Here is an 18,817-nt window from a genome sequence, read left to right as displayed (position 1 = left end):
TAGTTACACATAACTTTTACTCTCCGCTGATGATAGTGGTTTGTTACTAAATTTTGGAGCATCAACGAAACTTTCTCGTCGTCAGTCTGTGGACTTGAATTCGTTCGATGTTAGTGGCACACAAAAATAATAGTTAACAGACCATGAAAGAGAACAATTTCAAGGTGATGTCTGAAATTTGGTAATTTTCCTCAGCTTTCGCTCTTCCAATTCGGAGAAAGCGAAATTGGTATAATTGTAATTGTTTTGGTGCTCATCGCGCTTAGTTAATTTCTAGGATGAGTAGGTCTGAAGGGAACGAAGATAATTGCGGTTTTTGCTATGTTTCGTGAGGAGCGATTTCAATGCTTCGAAATTCCTGAGAAGTACTGGATTTTCTCGAGATTTCTGAGAACGAGGAAAATTTTTCTCGAGTCGGTACTGAGATTTTGATTGTCCTTTCGGTCGGGAGTCTGCACAAACTTACATTCGTATCATGGGCCAGCAGGAAGGTGAATGTTAATCCAAAAATAGAGAATCACTGAAAAAGAAACACTCAACACACGCTCACGCTACACTGAATTTGTCAACCCACTTCACCGTCAAGGATAGTTCAAAATAAAACGGAAGTAGAGTTATCAACATAAAATGTAATCAAAACACAACTAGGTCAATCGAAAAAAATCCTCTTCGAATCTTGGCAAAAGTACACGGAGATAAGTCAGGCTTGACCCTCGCGCACAAAAGTTAAATCCACAAATAATGGGATGTTTGGCCTATATAACTTAAAACATAAGATCCCAGTCTACGTCCAGGTGTCGGAAGGCACATGATTCAGTTTGAACACTCCGAGTGTCCTAAGTCACTGTATGAAGATTTTTTTTAGAAACCTCACTGTCCACTGTCGTCTTCGGCGCTCATAGCGCGTGCTTTTTCTTACGCGAACTATAGTACCGGTGTTTTTGGCGCGACCATTCAAAGAGGTAACGTAGTAAACATTTCGGTAAGAGTACCCGCGATGCAATTAAGAATATGTTTACTGAAAATAACGGTGAAATTCAGAGTTGGCGCTGCTGGAGCAGAAGAGAGAGAGGACCTGCGCGAATGGTGGACCTCGCGAACTCGCGGTGCCTAAGCGCACTATAAGCTTAGCCGGTTGATATTCGCGTTGCTTAGCCTAAGTCACTTCTAAGCAGGACGCGTTCGAGTATTAGCGAATTGGGCCGAGCGCAAGGTTGCCGCAGACATAGAAAACGGCCAGTGTTTACAGGCCCTGCTCTCTGGTTCGATGTTAACAACATTTTCAACTTGACTATTGAACTGTAGGTCGCGGTGGAGGAGAACGTGGACGTTACGTAGTAACACGGCATTCATGATTACAGTTGCATTTTACTTGCACTTTTATGAACTTTCGTAATTTTAATGGCATTGTGATTGATACGAGCGCATCTAATGAGATTCTCATTAAGCTTAATCATTCTGTAGCTATTTGCGATATGAATATTTTCCTATGGGATTAAATTAATTCGTTTTTTCTGAAAAATGTTGCGGGTGATAAACATGAACTACCAACAAGCTTGCAGAAAAACAGCTTTACATGTCTTGTATCAACCCTTCCTAAATTTTAAGGGACATATTGAAGTGTTTAAAGACACTTAAAAGCTGAGAGACAGCCTAAATTATAAGATCCAGAAGGTTGATTTCCATCGAAGCCTTGACTAAGAGGCAACTGTGTTAGACTTGCATATTTTACGCAGAAGGAATTTTGTTTGATAAGGAAAAGTGTAGTAGTAAATAGAAAATAGAACACCCATTAGCAATGAATTCCTCATAACAATTTTTTCTATACCGGTATCTGGAGGTTGGGTATAGATCAAAATTTGAGAATACATATTTCAATCGCAGGAAAAAAAACTAAGAATTATATAAAACCCATAGAAAAATGTTATTTTTAGTTTTCTCACAAATGGTTTTATCGAATGAAATTAATTTCGGAATATTGTTTTTCATTTATTTGATTAATCTTTTTCGAACACAAGATATCACCCACGTCTTTCAGTTTTCAAATTATGACCATTACGAGCCATAAAAATACCAACATTTCGAAGAACCCAACTATTGTAACTAAGTTGGACGCTATTAAATGAATATTTGAACGTTTTGTAGAATAGAAGTATTCTTCATATTTTCTCGTATATTGTGCAGTTTTCGAGTAATTTGATGTTCAAAAATTAAAAAGTATATATGTGAAATTTGAAAAATTGGGTACTTTGGCTGACTACAAAGGTCCCTTAGAGCCAAAAGGGTAAGCAGCGATCTTGAAGTAGGGCCGTTCTCAGGACACGACCTGTACTTCTAGCTCTTCCTGTATGGGTTTCTTGATTTCATACTCGATATTAAGTTGTTGAAAATTTTTAGTTCTTCTTAGTCTAGGCATGATGGGAAGCATTTGAAGCAGCTTCACCACTGTAGAAAATGTGGTTGGTTGAGGATTTGCTCTGATTCAATAAAGAAATATGCTTCTCGAAGCCAAATTCCATAAACTAGAGACTCAACCAACCACCTTGTAAAGTGTAACAGTAACAATACAAGAGTAACAGTAACAGTACAAGAGTAACAGTAACAATACAAGAGTAACAGTAACAATACAAGAGTAACAGTAACAATACAAGAGTAACAGTTACAATACAAGAGTAACAGTTACAATACAAGAGTAACAGTAACAATACAAGAGTAACAGTAACAATACAAGAGTAACAGTAACAATAGAAGAGAAGACTGCGACCCACAACGATTCTAGAAGTTGACGGCGAAGAAATCGACTGGAAAAATGAAGCCAAATATTTAGGAATAACGCTTGACAGAAGACTTACTTGGAAAAGTCATATTAAACAATCAATCGACAAAACGAAAGCAGCGATGAGTAGACTGACTCTACCCTCTGATAGGAAGAAGAAGCCACATGTCGAAAGAGACAAAATTGAAGATAAGCAAAGCAGTTGCTATGCCTCAACTGACTTATGGATCAGTTGCTTGGGGTTTCGTGGCAAAGAGCCATATCGAAAAAATTCAGGCCACTGAAAACAAGCTGCTACGATATGCAATAGATGCAACTTGGTTTGTCAGGAATAGACAGATTTATAGGAACGTAAAATGGGAAACCATAACGGAATTCATGAACAGAAAAGCAGAGAAATTGTTCGAAACAGCGAAAAACCATCCGAATCAAGAACTCAGGAGACTAGTGCACTACGACCCAGAGGAAGACAGAAGGAGAATGCGAATTTACCGAAATAGTCCAAAAGATCAATAAAAAAGACATTAAAATAAGAACAGAAACTTATTGAAAAATCCAATAAAGTGTTATCCAATAGAGAAAAAACACAAAAATCCCAGCCCGATAGTGTGCGAGAAGAAAACCTACTAAGAGATGAACGGTTTATAAGCAAATGTCCGGAACCAATATTCAAGAAGCAGTTAAGGGTTTTTAGTGGGTCTCGAACTCAGTAGAGTGAGAATCCCCACACTTGTTCCCCCTCAGGAGAGGGTGGTTCGTCTGACTTGCAGACTTGCAGATTTTCCTCCTGCTACACCAAAAAAAAAAAAAGTGTAACAGTGAAAAAGAATTTACGTTACGTTTCCAATATTTTGCAAAATTATATATTTTTGTGGAGTTCGCTATGTTATTTGAAAAATGACAGTTAGAAAATTATGCTGAGCATCATATCTTCACAAGAACTAGATAAACATAAAAACGAAACTACTAGTTCTATGTAGAACAAATAGGTGAATCAGGAGGGGTATTTATAAATGAGCGTTACCGGATTCAAGCCAAAAAAAATTAAAAGTTGAATAACATCGTTGACTTACGGACAGGAGTTATCCTCCGAAGCACCTGACAAATCGCTCATTTGGAAGAATATAGCTGAAACTATTCATCGTCGAACAATTTCAGTATCACAGCATGAGAAGGATTACGACAAGTGAGCTGTAAAATGCGCGGAGACAGCCATAAAACTATTCGTAGTATGTTATTCATTGAGTGGAACTTCTAGAACTATTCGAATTTTTGAGTAATTGGTCATATAATAAGATGTTGCTGGTACTCGATGAAATTTCCGCAATTGAATTTCTTGGTACCTATAATCTATTTTCCAAAATTCGAACGTAGTGAAAACTGAAACGAGCATCCCCTTTCTCAGTTTACCACATGCGTTGAGATGTAATTTTGTCGGAAAAGTAATCTACGTCACGTCATTCATGAATGAATGAAACCAATAGAGTCCATGCCATTGAAGAGATTTTATCAACGCTTAGCCATTAAGCGTTAATCCTTAAATTTAGGAAAAACTCCTTTGTTGCTTTGTTCAATTAGCCGTGTTTTTCACATTTAGCCGGTTTAAGATAAATGAATTATCGAGTCTGACACCTGCCTTATTGTAATATGTGCCTATTAGAGTTAGAAGTTTTTTTGCGATAAAGAGATTTACGTTGTTTCATAACAAATGAGGCGAACAATGCAGAAAAGAACAATAGAGTCTAATCCGTATTGCGACAGGTGTTATCAGGTTTTCTTCTTCCAACAGCTCTATGTGCGTGGTTTTCTCTATCAATTATAAATAATTAGCTCCTACGCTTAATTGACTAATTCGAATCGACAGAAAATCTCGGATTTCTCAGATTCAGGAAAAGGTTTTGAAGGAGTCTTCTATCTGTTGCCAACTTATTCAACTATTTCGTTCATTCAACTACTATGATACAAAATAAGACAAGGAAAACCCCCTAAAACGGAGGGAGCATGCTTCATTCAATAATTTGAGACGATAACGTACCAATTAAACCCTATTCTTAGATGAATCTGAAAAGTACCTTGCTTGTAATACAGATAGACGTTCTTCTCAATTTACTGAAATTAGTTTAAAACATATTCTTTTTTGGATTCTTCAAATGAAGTTTCGCCAAAAAAGACCTGTTTTTGAAGAAATATTGCCTTTGCTAACAACAATTTGTAATTTTATGCTGCTCTTGAGTATTAAACCATTAAATTTTGTTATTAGTCTTCAAACTCTACAATGATTCATTTCGCCTTATAAGGCCCGTTTGCACCAATCCCCCTTAAAAGGAGTACTTAACTAAGCCTCGTTTAAAGTTAATGGACGCTTAATTTTATTTTCCAGTCGCACGACTGTGGCTTAAGAGAATCTTAAGTTGAGGGTTCATTTTAAGGGACACTTAACACTATGTGCGTTTGGTGCAAAAGGGTCTAAGAAAAATATATTCTCGTTGAATAAGATGCACGATTGCTGACATAATTTGGCATATTGCTATACACGTTTTCAGTTCACAGGCTTGATCATTATTCCCCTGGTTCGGTGGATTGCAGAGGAACTCAATAATCGAACGATAACGGTTCAAAAAGTTCAGAATTTTCGGATACAAACGAATTCGACACAAATAAGCTAATTGGTTCTTAATTTGGAATAATTTTTGCTATAAATCACTCGTCCAGTTCTGCTTTTATTGTTTTCGATAACGTTTTCGGCTGGCCAGACAAACAGGACAATGCCATATTTACGATTTATCGAAGAGATAAATATTCCGAATCGAACAGAGGAACTTCCATGTAGCAACAATTCAATAAATTCTCTATTCGTATGGGACAAAGTATGAGGTCAACAGAAAATAAAAAATTATTCTAGTTATCTAAACACTCGTATGAGACGTGAGAACAATAATTAACTGTGAAGAACACGTCATTATTCGAACCCATTCGCACTTGAAATTTTCAAAACAATACAGAAAGCCTTGTTCTAATCCGATAGTCTATGGCAGTTTTTTTGTGAATATATATTGAAATGAACTGGATATTCTGAACTCTGACTTACAAAAAGAATCGGATGTCGGATTCTTATCCTGAAATTTGAAATAAAATATGTTTGGCACAGACGTACTAGAGGGACCAAAGTCCTTTGAGAGTTTTAATTTTTAACAAGAACTTTTCGCGTCAGCTGTTTCAAGTTATACGAGGATGTATTGATATCTAGTTGCCTAGACCAGTGCATAAAAAAAATATTGCGTTACCATAGCAACGAACAATAATTCATGTCAGTGTCAGTGTGAAGTTTGAAGTCAAAAAAGTAAACCGGAGCTACGCAATGAATTAAAAGAAAGAAGTTGTCCACCGAAATTGTGAAAATCGAAAAATTGGAGTATCGAGCCATCATCAAGTAGGTACCTGTATTTAAAAGGGTTAAGAGGTAGGCAGATTTACGAAGATATGCTTAATATCATTGAGGATCAATGTACTTCGTATGCGACCGTGAAAAATTGGACTGCAAGCTTCAAAAGAGGTAAATTTTCCATTGAAGATGATGACCGATCGGGAAGGCCAGTTTCTGTGTCAGTCCCCGAAAATATCGCTGCAGTTCATGACACGATTTTATCAGACCGTCGAATTGGGCTAAAACGCATATCTGAAGCACTGAATATTTCATATGAATGCATTCGTCATATAGTTCACGTCAATTCGGACATGTGAAAAATTGCTGCAAAATGGAATCTCAAATGTTTGAATGTTGACCAAAAGCGTGCAAGGGTAGAAGCATCGCGTTCGATCTGAGCTCGATTTGGAAACGATGTAGCCTTCTTAAACCGAATTATTACTATGAATGGGTACATTTCTACAATCCAGAAACAAAGCAACAATCGATGTAATGGCTACACTCTGGTTCTCCAAGACCTAAGAAGTTTCGTGTCCAAAAATCTGCTGGAAAAGTTCTTGCTTCAGCTTTTTGGGATTGCCATGAAGTAATCCTGATTGATTTTTTGGTTAAGGGTAGAACAATAACCGTAGATTACTATTCAACATTACTGACCAATCTAAGGGATGAAATCGAAGAGAAAAGACACGGAAATCTATCCAAATGTGTTTTGTTTTTGCAGGACAACGCCCCTGCCCCTGCACACAAATCTCACGTTACCATGCAAAAAATTCGTGATTTAGAGTGTGAATCACTAGAACACCCCCTTATTCACCAGATTTGGCTCCATCCGTCTATCATCTCTTTCCTCAACTGAAAAAAGTTTAAAAGGTCGTAAATTTTCTTCCAACGAGGAGGAAATAAAAGCCGTGGAGGTCTGGTATGCAGAGCAAGAAGAAATTTTTTTTTTAAAGGTCAAGGGACGTTGCAGTTTCGCTGTAATAAAGTTATCCAATTAAGAGGAGAATATGTTGAGTAATAAAATATTTTGACATTGAAATTTTGTTTAATTCTATAGTAGGCTAAGAATTTTTCAATATATCCTCGTATAGTGAACAGCTCCTAATAAGCATCTGGAAATGTGAATCAAGAAAAAAGGCAGCTTAAGACTATTTTGCTCTGGTTTGAAAGATGCTAAGAGAGGAAGATTTCAAGATCTGCTAACAGCCCTGTTCATTCAAGATTGATTGAACAGGTGGCAGAGTATTAGTAGTAAGTAGAAAGTAGATTTAGGATACTTATGAAGTCTTATGATGCATTGATATATATCTGTCTATTCTGGGTATCAAGCCAGCTTGTGATGATTAGGAATAAGATATATCAATTTGTGTTCTAAATTGTTAGTCAATTATTACTTCTGGTACTCCAAAATCAAGGTCATTCAAACACAGCTTCGTCCCTGATGGCAGGATGCTGCCACGACCAAATAATAATAACAAAGTCCAAAGAAAGGAGCGAATTCGAAAGCAAGGTGAAAGGTCATGATCAAGCGTTGCCCGGGTTGACTCATAAATATTCAGTTGCATATTTTTCAGATGCGCTCGGATAGTACCGGCTGCTCCAGCCGGAGCTTAATTTTACGTCTAGTCTCTTAGACTTAGGCGATATAGGCGAAATGAAAGGGAGAAAGTTGAAAATCGACCCAATATACGGCCGAATCATGATCGGAGTCGCGTGTTGATTTGCTTCTTTGTTCGATGATAGTTCTCGATGGTGACTGCAGGCAAATAAGAAAGGTACCTACTGCATCGAATTGGAACGGTTTTAGTTGGATTCGATAAGAAGGATTTTCTTTTCTTGAGTTCAATGTTTTTCTCCACTATCCTGGGTTTATCAGAAACAAAATCTTGAGTTTTTTAAATTTTCTGGAATGGACTCCTCATTTTTAAATGGGTTCGGGTTCCAGAAAGAATGAGTTTGGGTGGATTTTGAATGGTTTGGTAGTTAGAGGTTGATTGATTGATCTTCCTCGTAGGATGAAAAAGCTTGATGCATAGTTCCAATGGCAGGGCTCATACTCTTCTTCTCTGTTACTTTAGCAGTTATAGTTTGATAAGGGGGTTACATGTCACTGTGACCTTAAGGTCTACTGTGGTCCCCATCAGAGCTGTTCTAACAACTGCGCCCTCTACAGCTCGCTCTCCAATTCCAGAGCTCCAATGAACACTATTTGAGATGGCGTCAACGAAGCTAAGTCCTCATTTCGTTACTTTAGTACGTACACAATAATTTCTGAAGATACAATAGTTATTTTAGGTGTAGTTTATCGACTTATCCAAAACAATCAAATGTCGAAAAAGATGACTGAATATTATTGTTTATCTCCTGAAAGAATTTTCCACAAGTGGCTGCCTTTGCTAGTCGAACGTCTTCGCCAAGTTTGGTCTTGTATCTTCCTCTTTTTGATGATGCAAAAACCATGTGTATTCTTATCGTTTGTCCATCTGTCTCGCCATAGCTGTCACGATAATTGCTGACATGAGTATCCCTGTAAAAGGTGTTGGAATAAGATTCAGATTTGATGGAGGCCTATTTAACCTGAAACGCCTCAGAGCAAAAACCCGTTCAAAGTTTATCACGGAACTTCAATATGCAGACGACTGCGCACTTATATCTAGCAGCCCAGAGGATCTACAGATAATGCTGGACACCTATAAACATATATACGAAGCTTTAGGCCTTAGACTCAATATCGACAAAACCAAAATCCTGGTAAGTCCGCCAGAAAGCCTTCAAACACTCTAGAACAGGTCGAGCAGTTCAAATACTTGGGAAGCTTCATAAATACTAGGGCTAACCTAGACACGGAAATACACAACCGTATCAATTCGGCATCACGGGCATTCCGGAAGCTAAAGGTCAGAGTGTTTCAAAATCACGACCTCAATCTGAAGACCAAGACAGCTGTTTACAAAGCAGTGGTCCTCCCAACGCTTCTTTACGGAAGCGAAAGCTGGACGCCCTACAGGCGACATATCAAACAGCTTGAACAAACGCAACAACGTCATCTAAGACAGATAATACACATCAGATGGTTCTACAAAGTTTCGAATACAGAAGTCTTGCAACGCGCGAGTTGTACAAGAATTGAGACTCAAGTAACGAGGGCCCGACTCAGATGGAGCGGCCACATTCTGAGGATGCAAGACACAAGACTACCCAAAATAGCTCTGTATGACGAATTCACAGAGGGAGCCCGAAAACCAGGATGCCAGTATAAGCGGTTTAAGGATATTTTGCATCAATCCCTAAAATCATTTAATGCCAATCATAACTGAGAACAACTAGCGTTAGACAGATCATAGTGGAGGTCTTTGGTCCACAGCTATAATGGAGACTCGAGAAGAATACAGCGGCGGCCAGATCTAGTTGGTGACTATCCATGCCCTGAGTGTGGAAGGATCTGCAGGTCACGGTTGGGTCTCTTCAGCCTCAGGAGGGCACACAGTCGCTATTAGCCCTAAGAAATTACAAGTCTGTTCGCACCTTTATTTATTTCTTTTTTTCTTTTTTTGTCTTTTTGGAGATTTATTCCCGGTAAGGGGATACAGAAATGAAAAATGAATGAATTTTGATGATGCGAAAACCGTGTGTATTCCTATCGTTTGTTCATCTCCTACATTCACAGTTGTCAAAAGTATGCTAAAAGTTTGTTTCCGTTTCACTCAACTCTGATGAATACCTACACTGTATGATTATCGATTCTGTATAGAAAAAAGCCACTCCTTGAGTTTTATTCATTCATGAATTCGAGATTTTGGGTATCAGGTAATAAGTAAAGATGTTACTGCAAAATGAAATCAAGTTACACAAAAAAATATCATTAATTTTATTTTGATAAAACGAATTGGAGTTTTTTATCAATCAATTGCTTTGAAAAAGATCACTAGAATTATACATATTTGTAGAACAGAAATAGAATAGAAAAGGTAGTTCGAGAAAAATCATAATCCCAAAAGATTGATCAGCTCGTTCAAAATCACTTCAGTGAAACATTTCACAGTAAACGTCTGTTACTTATTCAATGGAGACTCGATCAGGTTGAACATCTCCGATGCAATTGCTTAATACATGAGTTCTGTTCTTCCTCAGTATCCATCTAAACGATTCGTTAGATTGCAAGAAACGACAGGAACGAATCTTATTATTAGCCATCATTATGCAGCCCTACTTCGGCGTAGAAAGTGAAGAAAGTGAACGACGTTGTTTGGTACGCTTAGCGGACTTTCCCTTTCGAGGCAGCAGCACAAAAATAACCAAACTAATGCACATTCTATACATTTCTTCGACTAATTAATTCGGCTTCCCGCGATATAAGATTCTCAAATTACCATGAGACGAGATCTCATCTGACTTTCCTCTCTATATACTCGTTCTGTTGACAAAAACTTCGTTAACCTTTCAACTCAGTGATCTGCTGTTTTAATTTTTGATTTTTCTGCTTCTATTTATCTATCTTCCGATAAAGTTAAGTTATGCACTTTTTCGAATGTTCAGTCTACTCAAATGAAAAATTGAAATAACGTAACATGGGTGAATCCAACGGAGGTGTTTATATTTTCTATTTATAATGAAGAATTTCAAGGAACGCACAATTTTCGAGATAGAAGACGACAAGGCCAGTGCAACTTCAGCTCGTTAAAGCCATTTGATTTACGATCGCTGCTTTTTCCATACAACTTTACTATTTCCTGTTGCCTATTTATGAAACGATAAACTATATGTCACCTAATTCTAAATAACAAGAGCCTTCGTAGTAATTTCTATACGTTATAGTGAACCAAGTTTAATGCAGTTGTAATAAAAATAAAATTCGTCATAATATGCTTGGGATGCAGGACTCTAAATCTAAGTCGGACGATATTTTAATGAGTCCTTCAAGGATTCATATGAAGTTATGAATGCGGATCAAAAGATTCTTTTCCAGACGAAAATGAACATTCATAAAATTTCTCTGATAGTTTAACACAGTTTTAACAATAGTTTTGATTGAAATGTGGCTTTACTTGATTAGTTGGCAGCAGAACCTTTGTTTACATATACAACCCGTCTATCGTACCTTAGAACATTAAACATACATGAATTTATACAGGGTGAGTCTTTGACTTGTACGTACATATATTTTAACAGAAGATTCTTGAGTTCAAAGGAAACACTTTTTTCCCTTACAATTTTATCCAATTTGGAACGGTTGAAATGGTACCTACAGGGTGTTCAAAATCTATAAAAAATGTAATTTTCAGTTATATCGCACCAACGATTTCATCGAGTGGCATGATTTTCGTAAAATAATTCTTCATTGAAGCGATGATTCTTTTCCAAACACAAAATTCCACCCAAATTCTTCATTTTCCTTATTATGACCACTATACAGGGTGAATCTTTGACTAGAATCGACAGTAGATTCTTGAGGTCAGAAGAAATACTTTTTTCCTTTACCATTTTTTCCGAATCGGTTCGGTTTGACAAAAGGCTGTTGAAAACTTATGAAAATGTTATTTTAGTTTTATCTCAGAAACGGTTCAATCGAATGAAATTAATTTTGGATTATAGTTTTTTATTTATTTGATGAATCTTTTTCGAACACAAGATATCAGCCACGTCTTCCAGTTTTCTCATTATGACCATTACGTATCATAAAAATATCAAAATTTCAAATAATATAATCCAACTCTCGAAACTGAGTTGGATGCTATCTAATGTTTAAAAAAAATTAAGGTATTCTTCATATTTTCTCGTATAATGAGCAGTTTTCGAGTAATTTGTTCGAAAATAAAAATTAACTGTGTAATTTGAAAAATTGGGTACTCTGGCTGAATGTGATTGGAAGATCCACAGATGTGTAGTGTCACAGATTTAGCTAGTTATTCTGAAGGTAATTTTGTTTTTCTTTTGTGATACTGCTCATTATAAAAAACTAAAAATTGCTATATCTTTTTATCAGGGCCGAATCAGAAAAAAAAAGATAAAGAAAAAACTGTTTTCTTCGACCTCAAGAATCTAACGTTGAAATATTTGTAGGAGTTAAAAACACACCCTGTATACCATAAAAATACTAGAAATTCAAAGAACCCAACTCTTGAAGGTAAGTTGAATGCTCACTATTGAATATTTGACCATTCTGGAAAATAAAAGTATTCTTCATATTATCTCGTATAATGTAACGTTTTTTAATTTTATATTGAAAAAAAATTTGAAAACTTGGATACTAGATCAGAATACAAGTATGTTCAGAAAATCCACGTATTGTCATAGATTCAGCTTGTTATTCTGAAGGTACCTAATTTTCTTTTTCCAAGGGTGGCATAGTTCATTATGAAAACTTTTCATCTCCTCCGAATGGGCTAAAGTGGTGAAAAAAGAGTTTTTTTTACCTCAAGAATCTATAGTTGAAAGATATGTACTGGTCGAAGGTTTACCCTGTATAATACTGAATATTGTTTATAGGGTAAATTTGTTCGTTGTTACTACTTTATAGTTTTTGATTGAATGTTTTTCTTCTCGCATTTTTGTTTTTCAGTCGAATTTATTATCATAATTTCATTACCATAATTGACTTAATGCTGAAGAGCTTTTTTTAGTTTTATTTGTGTAAACACATTTTTTCGAATTCTCGAAGGTGTCGTAGTGATCCTGTTTACTCGAAAACGTCTCCATATCAATCCCACCGATACCCTAACCTTTTCTGAGGTCGAACACGCAAAAAAGTGTGGGATGATCGAGAGTCAAGTTCAATGACATCTAAACTGCATCGATCCACCCTGTCATCCCACCGCGACCAAGCCTCCCATGATATCGCCATGAGAATGTGCCCATTGCCTCCCGTAAAAATTGACAGAGTAACGCCCGCGCCTTCGACGTCCGCGCGAACAATGGGCATTTCCACGCGCTACTCACGCATTCCGAACAATGGGAAACGGGAAATTCTGCCGGAAAAATGGCATATTTTTCATTTGCCACAGAGTGTCCGAGTCGGTAGATATCACTCGGAATATATAGAGATAAGTGTGAAATATACTACGAAAAATAGTATACCTCGAGGCAATTTTTCTTGAGAGAGAAATTGCTGGGATATGACAAGATCAACTAGCTGTAGGAGATATATTTAGGGCCTGAATCCCACAAGATATGGAAATGATGGATACTTTCACCGTAATGACATGTTTAAATATTAATAATATGATTCAAGCCAAACAAAATAAAACACAGCTTCATCAACTGAAGAAAACTGAAAGAATATACAAGAAGAGAAATTTAAATTGAATGACGATTTAGAACAAACTTCGAACTACATGATATGTTTAAATATTAATAATATGATTCAAGCCAAACAAAATAAAACACAGCTTCATCAATTGAAGAAAACTAAAACAATATACAAGAAGAGAAATTTAAATTGAATGACGATTTAGAACAAACTTTGAACTACATGACATGTTCAAATATTAAAAATATGATTCAAGCCGAACAAAATAAAACACAGCTTCATCAATTGAAGAAAACTAAAAGAATATACAAGAAGAGAAATTTAAATTGAATGACGATTTAGAACAAACTTTGAACTACATAACATGTTTAATTATTAATAATATGATTCAAGCCAAACAAAATAAAACACAGCTTCATCAATTGAAGAAAACTAAAAGAATATACAAGAAGAGAAATTTAAATTGAATGACGATTTAGAACAAACTTTGAACTACTCTTGGAGTACTAGTCAACTAACGGGAATTCTGATTCAAAAGAATAAACTGAACTCAATGAACAGTGCTAGAAAAAATAAGACTTTTTGGGATATTCACCCCGGGTTTCATAAAGCTTGATCGGGGAATCAACGCTTGATTGACGAATAATTCAGTCAGGATCAGGATAATTCAATCATGATCATTCAGAATAACATTCTTGCATCAAACTATGAATATCTTACGTACATTCAATTATTCTCAATTGCTTCTTCTTCAATATATTCAGAAATGAAGAGGTTTCAGTGATTTCGTTTTAGATCTCGAGTGACTGTCAAATCGTTGATCGGACAATCAAAGTTTTATGAAACCCGCTATAAGGCTATTTTCCTTGCCGTAGCAAATTGACATGGACTGTGCCTTCCCATTGTATCTATGCATGAAATTCGGTCCAAAAAAATTACAGAAACTGAACATCGGGCATGCAGTTGTCTTTTTCTAGAATTTTTATTGGACCACACTCACCTCTATGTGAACAAAAAAGAGACAGGTAAATGCCCGACGATCATTTCTCTCTTTGTATAAAAAGCCAATTCCCTATCCTTTTCATTCATTGATGTATCCCGTTACCGAGAATAAATTTACAAAAAGACTCAGAGACAGAACTATCAATGCGATCAAACTTGTAATTTCTTAGGGCTATTTGCGATTGTGTGCCCTCCTGTGACTGAAGAGACCCAACCGTACCGTACAGATACTTCTACACTACGGGCATGGATAGTCACCAAACAGATCTGGCCGAGATTCTTCTCGAGTCTCCATTATAACTGTGAACCAAAGACCTCCACTGTGATCTGTCTAACGATAGTTGTTCCCAGTTATGATTGGCATTAACTGATTTTAGGGATTGATGCAGTATATCCCTAAACCGCTTATACTCGCCTCCTGGTTTCCGAACTCCCTCTGTGAATTCGCCATAACGATCTATTTTGGGGAGTCTTGTGTCTTACATCCTCAGAAAGTGGCCGCTCCAACTGAGTCGGGCCCTCGTTACTTGAGTCTCAATTGTTATACAACTCGCGCGCTGTAAGACTTCTGCATTTGAAACTTTGTGGAACAATCTGATTTGGATTATTTTTCTTAGATGAAGTTGTTATGTTTGTTCAAGCTGTTTAGTGTGTCGCCTGTAGGGCGTCCAGCTTTCGCATCGTAAAGGAGCGTTGGAAGGTCCACTGTTTTGTAAACAGCTGTCTTGGTCTTCAGATTGAGGTCGTGATTTTGAAACACTATGTCCTTTAACTTTCAGAATGCCCGTGATGCCGAATTGATACGGTTGTGTATTTCCGTGTCTAGGTTTGCCCTAGTATTTATGACCTGTTCTAGAGTTTCATCCTCCAGGCTGATATCTATTTGAAAGCTTTCTGGCGGACTTACCAGAATTTTGGTTTTGTCACGCCATGGCTTATGAAAGTGTTACAGGCAGGTATATTTTCAAGTGGTCGAAAGACCAATACCTAATTATCGTTTTCTAACTCATGAATATTTCGAACAAATTTGATCAAAAGATCACCCTCCGATTGATTATCGAGCAAGTTAGTGGATGAATGTTTAAATTAGTCATAGATTTCACTGATACCTGAGAATATTGCTCGATGAAAATTAAGGACGTGATTTATCTTGAAAGAACCAATCGACTGTCTAGTTATAAAAGATGACTTGTCTCAGCTCGGATACTCTCTTCAATTTCATCATAAATATCCTGATTGCGCAATCACGAATAGGAAGTTCTTTTCTTCTTTTCTAGTAAAATTCTTCCTCGAAACTGGCACGATCTGAAGTCCAACTTTTCAGCTGTACCTCCAGGGTACCCACCGTCGATTAACAAACAATCATTAGAAACGCAAATGAGGTAAGAGTGACCATGGACCTTGAATTCTCAAACCGGCCGAATTCTACGCTCGCACTTCTCAATCAGAAATATCTCGCCAAAAACGAAAGTGTGCCACAATTATATTCGGCTGGTCGCGGTGGTCTCAGTCAAGGTTATCACGATGCGTCCAAGAGATATGAGGAGGAAGATCACTCACATACACACGATTTTGAAAGTTATGTATTATAATCAACATTGACCTGCAGTCCTAAGTGTGGTGGCGTATTCAAGCCGAAGAGCACGTTACAAAGTGGGTCACCTACATTCGAACGTTTCATTGACAAAAACGTCCATGGTCATAGTTTACTGGACGTAGCGGTGGCGCATTTCACTTTCTTCCATGATTTTTGGGGGTCCAGTTCCAGAGATAGTAAATGTTGATGAAATGGAAAAGCAGAAAAGTCTTTTTCAACGTTTTTTATCTCTAAGACTGCTTGATTCCTAAATGGAAAAGCAGAAAATATTTTTTTATCTCTAAGACTGCTTGATTTCTAGAATTATTTCATTTTCACAGCATCTGCAGAGTTGTTGAAGTTGAAAACTAGTACTCTGAAATTACGTTATGTATGTTCTTGTAAAAGTTGAGCGCCACCAAGTGATTCGATCTCGTACAAGACTTCGTATCGATGCTTCGAACTAGCTCGATCTCAGTCTGAAAATGAAGATGTTCCATAACTATCCTAGGATATGGAGTGCATAGAATTTGTTCCCAAGATTCTGGAAAACCAAACAGTTGATGCTTCAATAGAGAAGTGCACTCCAGAGAGCTCTTCCAAGTCAACTCGAAAATGTAAAGTGGAAAAACAAAGCAAATTATTTTCTCCTTAACAGGACTAGATATTTGAAATTTTGGTATGAAAGTAGAGGTTTTCGCTGAATCTATTGCAATCAATTTCGAAAGCCTATCGCCCTTCGTTTGGATTTTCACCTTGGAAATGGCATTTTTCAAAAATTGAAAATTTCACTTGAGAATCCGTCAAGACCGAACGTTTGCGTCTAAATGGATGAAATTCTCGAATTTATTACTAGAAGAGTTGCTCTTTCACAATATGTATCACATTTTCATCTACAATTATGTTTATTGAGAGAAAAACTTCTCGAACGTTGACTATAGAAAAATTTCCAAAAAGATGAAATCACTTAAATGATCGTCAAGACCGAACGGCTGCATCGAGCTCAATAAAGTTTTCAGATTTTTAACTAGAAAAGTTGCTGTCTCAGAATATGTATCACTTTTCTATTTATGAATATTTATATTGAGGGAAAAACTACTCTAAAGCTGACTATCGAGAAATTTCCGAAAAGATGGAATCACTTAAATAATCGTCAAGACCGAACGGCTGCATCGAGCTCAATAAAGTTTTCAGATTTTTAACTAGAAAAGTTGCTCTCTCAGAATATGTATCACATTTCTATTTATGGTTATTTATATTGAGGGAAAACTACTCTAAAGCTGACTATCGAAAAATTTCCGAAAAGATGGAATCACTTAAATAATCGTCAAGACCGAACGGCTGCATCGAGCTCAATAAAGTTTTCAGATTTTTAACTAGAAAAGTTGCTCTCTCAGAATATGTATCACATTTCTATTTATGGTTATTTATATTGAGGGAAAACTACTCTAAAGCTGACTATCGAAAAATTTCCGAAAAGATGGAATCACTTAAATAATCGTCAAGACCGAACGGCTGCATCGAGCTCAATAAAATTTTCAGATTTTCAACTAGAAGAGTTGCTCCCTCAGAATATGTATCACATTTCCATCTGCGGTTATGTTTATCGAGAGAAAAACTTCTCGAACGGTGACTACTGAAAAATTTCCAAAGAAAACGAGCGCTATATTGACATCTCCCATTCTTCTCAGAGGTTCACCACTTTTTATTTTTCCCTAATCAATATATTTCATTCTCTCAACTCATAAGCTTGGGTAATCGTAACTTAACGAGAAATGCGCAGTCTAATGAATTCATGTCTTATCTCTCACAACATAATTAAGTAAATTCATGACACCTAATGCAAATTATCACTGACCAAGAGGTCAGTATAGGCGTCAATAATCACGTTGAATTTGACCTAATTCTATGCGGAAATCTTCCAAGTCTTATATTGTTTGTGGACACTTTGAATCCTTGAAATTGTTGTTGTATTTTCTTTTTGCTATTTCCATTGGGTGGTGTAAAAGTGACTGTAGTGTGGCGATAACTGGCAGACTCCTTTTTTTCTGAATCGAGAATAGCAGAATTTTTTGGTAATTTGTTAAACTCAGGGAAATTCTATTTTTGAGTTCCTTCTACATTTAAACGTTATTATGTGTGTTGTTATATCTGAGCTATTAATCGTTCAAACTGTCCATTTTTTTGGGAAGATACCCTTGTCAGAAATATTGCTTCTTGAGCAATTATGTTCGTTGAAATCAGATTCTCATTCATTATGGGTTAATCTTTACAAACCTTATGGTTGTATTCTGCTTTTCATTCGTAAGTTACGAATCTGTAGCGTACGATCGATCTGTAAGTTTCAGATTGACAGATGCACAGAATAATGCAATTCTGGAAATGTTTCTGTCACTATCTACTTATCGTAAATAGTTACGGATTCCTGTAAGCTACAGACCACTAAAAACCGTCCAATTTTCCTGTAAGCTCATGAAAAATTACAGATTGGCTTACAGATTAAAGCAGAATACCACCATTAATTCCCTCATCTACTCATTATCCATTCAGTTAGTGTTAGTTCAATAAATCAATTAAACTTCCAAGGTACTAATACTCACACCATCATATTCATGTATTCTTCATCTAAATTGGACCCTCTTTTCTTGATCGACAACTCAACTTAAACTGCAGCAAATTATGAGATTAAGGCCCGGTACTTTCACGTGCGAATAACTAAATTTATTCGATAGATAAGTAAAAATGCAGTCTTTTCAGTTTCAGATAGTATTATTCATAGCTGCTCTTGACTGT

At 36.6% G+C, this 18,817-nt stretch overlaps 1 protein-coding gene across 1 annotated transcript in view; it reads right to left on the bottom strand.

The window, feature by feature from the left end:
- Window positions 1-1,158, bottom strand: part of LOC123315515 (ecdysone-induced protein 74EF) — a 200,084-nt gene extending 198,926 nt beyond the window's left edge. Inside the window, exon 1 of the mRNA XM_044901233.1 lies at window positions 467-1,158. The gene's annotated coding sequence lies outside the window, so the exon portion shown is untranslated. The remainder of the gene's footprint in view (window positions 1-466) is intronic.
- Window positions 1,159-18,817: the final 17,659 nt, after the last annotated feature.

This window comes from Coccinella septempunctata, chromosome 6 (assembly GCF_907165205.1).
Source record: "Coccinella septempunctata chromosome 6, icCocSept1.1, whole genome shotgun sequence".
In the NCBI taxonomy this organism is placed as follows: Eukaryota; Metazoa; Arthropoda; class Insecta; order Coleoptera; family Coccinellidae; genus Coccinella; species Coccinella septempunctata.
The sequence above is the reverse complement of the archived record's forward strand: the minus strand, read 5'-3'. Positions and strand labels throughout refer to the sequence as shown.